Source organism: Oncorhynchus gorbuscha, linkage group LG03 (assembly GCF_021184085.1).
Source record: "Oncorhynchus gorbuscha isolate QuinsamMale2020 ecotype Even-year linkage group LG03, OgorEven_v1.0, whole genome shotgun sequence".
Lineage (NCBI taxonomy): Eukaryota > Metazoa > Chordata > Actinopteri > Salmoniformes > Salmonidae > Oncorhynchus > Oncorhynchus gorbuscha.
This window is the reverse complement of record NC_060175.1, coordinates 18087574-18096438: the sequence shown is the minus strand read 5'-3', so window position 1 is coordinate 18096438 and position 8865 is coordinate 18087574. Positions and strand designations below refer to the sequence as shown.

The 8865-nt window shown below is 43.7% G+C and overlaps 1 pseudogene; it reads right to left on the bottom strand.

Moving 5' to 3' along the window:
- Positions 1 to 410: 410 nt before the first annotated feature.
- LOC124018748 lies at positions 411 to 7763 on the bottom strand (annotated as a pseudogene).
- Positions 7764 to 8865: the final 1102 nt, after the last annotated feature.

Here is an 8865-nt window from a genome sequence, read left to right as displayed (position 1 = left end):
TCTCTGTGGTTCTAAATCAATAGTTGTTTAGTAGTCCGAAAATGTTCTAAGCATTACCTTGCTTGACCATGCTGTAGGTCATGTAACTGTTGTTACTGTCACACCAGCCTTCGCTTTGGCCCCACCCCTGTCCAGCTCATGCAATATGTTTTGTGGACTTCGCCAGACAGATCTTGCTCTCCGGTTTTGTAATGAAACAAATGTGTCGTTTAATTTACTCTGCCACATTGTCTCGTCTTAGGCCTATATATCACAGTTGCAAGGCATATGAACTAACGGGTTATAGAGCAAACAACGCAATTATCACAACACATAGGTTTTAATATCGTTTTTTTTCCTTGCTTGGATTGCCCACTGATTTGAGGGAAAGAGGGAAGGCAGCCACTTCATTTGTGCAGGGCTCACGGTTCCTACCTGCTCTCCTCTCCCTCCAGCAGCTTCCTGTAGGTGGCGATCTCAATGTCCAGGGCCAGTTTGACATTCATCAGCTCCTGGTACTGGCGGACTTGCATTGTCGTGTCCTGTTTGGCTCTCTGCAGGGCCACCTTGAGATCGTTGATGCGAAGCCTGGCGTCCTTCACCGCCAGCTCACCGCGCTCCTCTGCCTTAGCAATCTGGTTCTCCAGGTGGGTGCGCTATTGTCAGATAAATCCGACTTTTAGTTGTGTTCCTATTTGTAAATGTTGTTGATCCTACCGCTGAATAGGAGAGACAGTCTATCCAAGCTAGAGGTCGACCGATTAATCGAAATGGCCGATTAATTAGGGAAGATTTCAAGCTTTCATAACAAATCGGAAATCGGGAATTTTTGGGCGCTGATTAAAAAAAAAAATGTTTATACCTTTATTTAACTAGGCAAGTCAGTTAATTAAGAACACATTCTTATTTTCAATGACGGCCTAGGACAGATTTTCACCGTGTCAGCTCGGGGGATACAATCTTGCAACTTTACAGTTAACTAGTCCAGCGCAATAACCACCTGCCTCTCGTTGCACTCCACAAGGAGACTGCCTGTTACATGAATGCAGTAGAAGCCAAGGTACGTTGCTAGCTAGCATTAAACTTATCTTATAAAAAACAATCAATCAATCATAATCACTAGTTAACTGCACATGGTTGATGATATTACCAGTTTATCTAGCGTGTCCTGCATTGCATATAATCGATGCAACGCGGGGTATGATTTAACAAAAGCGTATTTGCGAAAAAAAGCACAACCGTTGGACGACTGTACCTAACCATAAACACCAATGCCTTTTTTAAAATCAATACACAGAAGTATATATTTTTAAAACTGCATATTTAGCTAAAAGAAATCCAGGTAAACAGGCAATATTAACCAGGTGAAATTGTGTCACTTCTCTTGCGTTCATTGCACACAGAGTCAGGGTATATGCAACAGTTTGGGCTGCCTGGCTCATTGCGAACTAATTTGCCAGAATTGTACGTAAATTTGACATACAATTGAAGGTTGTGCAATGTAACAAGAATATTTAGACTTAGGGATGCCACCCGTTAGATAAAATACAGAACGGTTCCGTATTTCACTGAAATAATAAACGTTTTGTTTTCAAAATGATAGTTTCCAGATTCTACCATATTAATGACCAAAGGCTCGGATTTCTATGTATTGTTATGTTAAAATTAAGTCTATGATTTGATAGAGCAGTCTGACTGAGCAATGGTAAGCAGCAGCAGGCTTTTAAGCATTCATTCAAACAGCACTTTAGTGCGTTTTTCCAGCAGCTCTTCGCAAGCACAGCGCTGTTTATGACTTCAAGCCTAACAGCCTAATGGCTGGTGTAACCGATGTGAAATGGCTAGCTAGTTAGCTGGGTGTGCGCTAATAGCGTTTCAAACGTCACTCGCTCTGAGAATTGGAGTAGTTATTCACCTTGCTCAGCAAGGGCCGTGGCTTTTGTGGAGCGATGGGTAACGATGCTTCGGATGTGGCTGTTGTCGATGTGTTCCTGGTTTGAGCCCAGGTAGGGGCGAGGAGTGGGACGGAAGCTATACTGTTACACTGGCAATACTATAATGCCTATAAGAACATCCAATAGTCAAAGGTATATGAAATACAAATGGTATAGAGAGAAATAGTCCTATAAATACTATATTAACTACAGCCTAAAACCTCTTACCTTGGAATATTGAAGTCTCATGTTAAAAGGAACCACCAACTTTCATATGTTCTCATGTTCTGAGCAAGGAACTCAAACGTTAGCTTTTTTACATGGCACATATTGCACTTTTACTTCTCCAACACTTTGTTTTTGCATTATTTAAACCAAATTGAACATGTTTCATAATTTATTTGAGGCTAAATAGATTTTTCATTGATGTATTATATTAAGTGAAAATAAGTGTTCATTCAGTATTGTTGTAATTGTCATTATTACAAATACTTTTTTTTTTTAATCGTCCGATTAATCGGTATCGGCTTTTTTGGTCCTCCAATAATCGGTAAGGTTATCGGGCCTTGAAAAGTTAGATAAAATGGCACTTCTGTTACATATTGACTCAGAGGCATGCAGTATGAGACACTCACCTGACCCTTCATCATGTCAATTTCAGACTGATATCTCATGATTTTACGGTTCATATCTGCGATCTCTGCCTTAGTGTTTTTCAGATCGTCCCCATACTTTCTGGCTGACACCTGCATCTGTTCATACTGTTACAGAGAAAACACAGAGACATAACAAAACAGTGAAGTCCATGTAATTTAGCTAGCAGATACCTGAGATGGTAGAAATAGCCTTTGTTACCACAATTGCTATGGTAATCGAGAGAGGTTTCACAATGTATAGTTATAATGAAGTAGTGGAGGTGAGCTAGTCATGACCTCACTCAGTGACATTATCCTCCCCCAGAGATCCTCCCTGGGGTAACTGTCAACCCAAACTATAGAACTTGAGATTTTATGGTTACGGTGGTTGTTCTAGTATACACATTAGGATATCACGTAAGCATTCGACATCATAGGGTGCTGGTGGGAGGAGCTATAGGAGGATGGGCTCATTGCAATGCTGGAATGAAATTAGTGGAACAGAGTCAAGTATGTGGTTTCCATATGTTTGATGTGCTTGATAAAGTTCAAATTATTCCATTCCAGCCCTTACAGTGAGCCCATCCCCCTATAACTCCTCCCACCAGCATCCTCTAATGGACATCCATTCTCAGTGATATGCAAGTATGGACATAGGAGCACAGCCAATATTACATTTCGGAAAGTTTACAAAGGCATGAGGTGTTCTGGGGGCCTCACGGGGGAAAGGGCTTACCTTCTGTGTGTACCAAGTCTCGGCCTCAGCTCTGCTGCGGTTGGCGATGTCCTCGTACTGGGCGCGCACTTCAGCGACAATGGAGTCCATGTCCAGGTTACGGCTGTTGTCCATCTCTACCACCACAGAGGTGTCCTTGATCTGGCCCTGCAGCTCACGCAGCTCCTGAAGAACCAAGAGAGGATGAAGAGAAACCTTTAGATTTCATCCGGCATCTACTCTTCACTCAATTGATTCCAAATCCAATGGAATCGACAGCATAGGCTAATCCTTCAAATGTTTTCTGTCAGTCTCTCCCATTGCAGTATGGACATGGTACATTACCATATCATAGATACTCCTGAGGAACTCAATCTCATCAGTGAGACAGTCCAGCTTGGCCTCCAGCTCCATCTTGATCATGTATGCAGAATCTGTATCCTGAGAAAGCAGGACATATCTAGTTTCATGTAGGGCGGCAGTAAATGTAAATGTTGTAGTAACCGAGCAAGGCACTTAATCCCAACTGCTCCTGCAAGTAAATGTGCTTTTTTGTGGTAAAGCAACGATGCACTGCAAGTTATGCATGTAGGGGGGCTTCTAGAATGATTCAGTCTACTGACCTTCTTCAGGAGAACAAAATTGTTTTCAGACTAGTTACGCTTGTTGATCTCATCCTCATACCTGAAAGTGGAGAATAGAGCAAGCCTTTTAATCAAACAAGAAACAAGCTTAAAGCTTAAAATCAAATTATGTTTAGGATTAAAGATTTTAATTCATTCAAAAATAAAGCTTCTTGAAATCATAATACTGTATTTGAGACCCAGATTTGAAAGTAGCGCCACTTTTCCAAATTAGCATGCAAATGCTAATGCTAATGCTGCCTGCCTGTTTGGCCCTGTCCGGGGGTATCGTCGGATGGGGCCACAGTGTCTACCGACCCCTCCTGTCTCAGCCTCCAGTATTTATGCTGCAGTAGTTTATGTGTTGGGGGGCTAGGGTCAGTCTGTTATATCTGGAGTATTTCTCCTGTCTTATCCGGTGTCCTGTGTGAATTTAAGTATGCTCTCTCTAATTCTCTCTTTCTCTCTTTCTCTCTCAGAGGACCTGAGCCCTAGGACCATACCTCAGGACTACCTGGGATGATGACTCCTTGCTGTCCCCAGTCCACCTGGCCGTGCTGCTGCACCTGTTTCAACTGTTCTGCCTGTGGCTATGGAACCCTGACCTGTTCACTGGATGTGCGACCTGTCCCAGACCTGCTGTTTTCAACTCTCTAGAGACAGCAGGAGCGGTAGCGATACTCTGAATGATTGGCTATGAAAAGTCAACTGACATTTACTCCTGAGGTGCTGACTTGTTGCACCATCGACAACCACTGTGATTATTATTATTTGACCCTGCTGGTCATCTGTGAACATTTGAACATCTTGGCCATGTTCTGTTAGAATTTCCACCCGGCACAGCCAGAAGAGGACTGGCCATCCCTCATAGCCTGGTTCCTCTCTAGGTTTCTTCCTAGGTTCTGGCCTTTCTAGGGAGTTTTTCCTAGCCACCGTGCTTCTACACCTGCATGGCTTGCTGTTTTAGGCTGGGTTTCTGTACAGCACTTTGTGACATCAGCTGATGTAAGAAGGGCTTTATAAATACATTTATTTTGATTAATGATAATGACCTTTTCAGGGCAAATGAACCCTCCTAGTTAAACATTTCTAATATGAAGAAAGTACTCACTTGGTTTCTCCACCAGACCCTTCATGTTGTGCAGGTCCGACTCCAACCTCATCTTCTCGTTGCCCAGGCCGTCCAGCTGTCTGCGCAGGTTGGAGATGTAGGCCTTGAACATGGCGTCGATGTTGGTGCGGGTGGTGGTCTGGTCCTGCAGGAGGCTCCACTTGGTCTCCAGCATCTTGTTCTGCTGCTCCAAGAAACGCACCTGCAGGGACAAAAGGGAAATGGTCAGTGCCATTAACTGAAACTTGTGAATGAATGGAGGAAGGAAGGAAGGAAGGGTGATGTGTGGAGAGGGGTAGAATGCCACACATAGATAAGGTTAACCTGGTGGTAAACATAACCGATTTATGGCTTAACCTGCACATTGATCCTTGAGTTCTTTGGTTCTTTAGAAATAATGGGCCCCATTAAGATAGGTAAAACAATAAGGGATGGTTGAAGCATGTAATCATTGTAGAGATAATTGACCGTTGATAAGCCCTGTGCATGAATGGGCTGATATATCTGACAGTGAACATGACATTTCCTGTTTGATTGTGTAGGTCTATGGGACAATGGCACATTGAGCAAGAGAGGACTCGGTGACAAGATGGATTTCTGGCCAACAACAAATCCCTATTTGCCTACAACTTCTACTGAGAAGAAAGATTGTTTTGTGGACTTAAGAGTCAGTAACTAATGTCTAGAAGGGTTTTCCGAACAACAAACCCTGTATTCATACAACTAACCTTGTCTTGTGGTCTCTATCTGGCCCAATTTCTGTCCACCCTGTCTCCCTTTTTTAGTAAGACAGAGTTTGGTGATCCCAATTTATTCTGTTAATAACCAAGTTTGTCTTTTATATGCTTGCCTAAAAGTATGCAATAAGTCATAAATGTACAGTGTAATCTATTTCCATAGTTTTGTACACAATGTACGTTCTGTTTTGTACACAATGTATTGTACACAATGTACATTCAGTTATGATTGACCAAAGCAGGGAGCTTATTAAATGAAGGTAAAGGGAATGGTTATAGGTAACATTGAAAATCTGAAACAGATGACTGAAATCATCCTTCAAATGCCAAGTTAATACAAACCAGGGGTGGACATTGCACTTTTGGGAACACTCCATTGTTCCCATTGTACCAGATGAGCTAAATCATGCTCAGCTCAAGTGTATGACAGTATTTGGCATGCACTATGCATTTGACCCTGTTGTGATACATAAGGAACTGACCTTATCGATGAATGAGGCAAAGGGTCTTGAGGGTCTTGATCTGCTCCTTCTCATGGGTGCGGACAACCTGGATGTTGGGGTCGATCGCCAGGTTCAGTGGTGCCAGCAGGCTCTGGTTGACATTTACATTACATTTAACATTTAAGTCATTTAGCAGACGCTCTTATCCAGAGCGACTTACAAATCTTATGACATCCAGTGGAACAGCCACTTTACAATAGTGCATCTAAATCTTTTAAGGGGGGGGTTGAGAAGGATTACTTTATCCTATCCTAGGTATTCCTTAAAGAGGTGGGGTTTCAGGTGTCTCCGGAAGGTGGTGATTGACTCCGCTGTCCTGGCATCGTGAGGGAGTTTGTTCCACCATTGGGGGGCCAAAGTAGCGAACAGTTTTGACTGGGCTGAGCGGGAACTGTACTTCCTCAGTGGTAGGGAGGCGAGCAGGCCAGAGGTTGATGAACGCAGTGCCCTTGTTTGGGTGTAGGGCCTGATCAGAGCCTGGAGGTACTGAGGTGCCGTTCCCCTCACAGCTCCGTAGGCAAGCACCATGGTCTTGTAGCGGATGCGAGCTTCAACTGGAAGCCAGTGGAGAGAGCGGAGGAGCGGGGTGACGTGAGAGAACTTGGGAAGGTTGAACACCAGACGGGCTGCGGCGTTCTGGATGAGTTGTAGGGGTTTAATGGCACAGGCAGGGAGCCCAGCCAACAGCGAGTTGAAGTAATCCAGACGGGAGATGACAAGTGCCTGGATTAGGACCTGCGCCGCTTCCTGTGTGAGGCAGGGTCGTACTCTGCGGATGTTGTAGAGCATGAACCTACAGGAACGGGCCACCGCCTTGATGTTAGTTGAGAACGACAGGGTGTTGTCCAGGATCATGCCAAGGTTCTTAGCGCTCAGGGAGGAGGACACAATGGAGTTGTCAACCGTGCTGGCGAGATCATGGAACGGGCAGTCCTTCCCCGGGAGGAAGAACAGCTCCGTCTTGCCGAGGTTCAGCTTGAGGTGGTGATCCGTCATCCACACTGATATGTCTGCCAGACATGCAGTGATGCGTTTCGCCACCTGGTCATCAGAAGGGGGAAAGGAGAAGATTAATTGTGTGTCGTCTGCATAGCAATGATAGGAGAGACCATGTGAGGTTATGACAGAGCCAAGTGACCTGAACAGCTGTGAGTTGAGGGGGTCCCGTACAGGACATCGTCCCACCCCCCATACCCATACCGCCGCCAACACCCATACCACCGCCAACACCCATGCCCGTATACCCAAACTCCATCAAACCCCGTCTTTGCACGGACCCCCCAGCCACAACTACCCTATAACCACCTGCTGCAACGCCCCTGGCGCTGCTGCCAACGCCCCCGTAGGAGCTGCGGACGCTGTAGCTCTGTCTGGCACCGCCATATCCACCGGAGTAGGAGCTGCTGCTGAAGTTCTGAGGGGAGCCCATGCCTGCAGAGGAGGGCCTCACAGAGTAGCTGGTGCTCTTCACGGCTCTGGTGGACATGACAACTTAAGTTTTAGCCAGTGTTACAGGAGGTGGTCTGTGGAGACTGAGAGACTCTCTGTAGATGGAGCTCACTGTTCCCTGGCCCTCTTTTTATCTGGAAAGGGGAGGGTCCGATTGGAGTTATGATTGGCTAGCGTGCATTGGGGATGAGCGCAGAATAGAGGAATGCTGGAGGAAAATAATAGTCATGTTACATATTTACAGCACACAGATTGAATTTGAGAGATTTCAAAACGTACAGAAAAGGGATTGCCTGTCTCATTGAAGCTTTAGATGGATTTGGAGCTGCTTTGCCTTGTTTGCAGCATAAGATATTATCATAATGCTATTCTGACTATTCTTATGATGATTTATTTATGTTAAAGTGTCAATGCAGTTGACCAGTGCAGAATGCATTATATCAGGGTTGGGGAGAATCTGATTACAAAAAAACTGCAACTGTAATCAGTTACGTTACCTGCAAACATATTGTAATTTGATAACAGAGTAGAACTTCTTGTAATACTCTAAAATTGAGAAATTATGTTGATAAAAAAACAAACTAAATATGACACCTTTCTGTTTTGTCAATGACCTTCAATTCAGCCTTGAAAAAAGGTGCAAGTCATGTTTATTTCACCTGAGCGAGTCTGATCACAAGTCAGAGACCACTATGATGACACACCAAATGCGTTTGATGGATCATTTTTGTCTTCTTCTAATGCCTCTGAAAGGGAAAGTAATCAGATTGCATTACTGAGTTTGGGTAACCAGTTACATTTCTGATTACAATTTTGGACAGATAACTAATAACTGTAACGGATGACATTTAGAAATGAACCAACCCAACCCTGCATTCTATGCATCGTCAAACACACCATCAGTATTGAATTGTACAGAAACATACAGCTCTGGGAATGGGCTACTGCACTGTACATGATTCAGGTGGTTAGTAAATTATATTTGAAAATATAATTACATACAAAATGTAGTGTTCATCTTTACTTTAATATAATTAGTACTTTACGCTACTTCACTTGTTCAACCAACCCAAATTTTATTTTACATGAATTCAGCATAAGATAAATGCTTAATATTAACAACTATTTGTGTGTAAAAACAACTACAATTGTGTTTAACTTACTCAATTTTCAGCATAT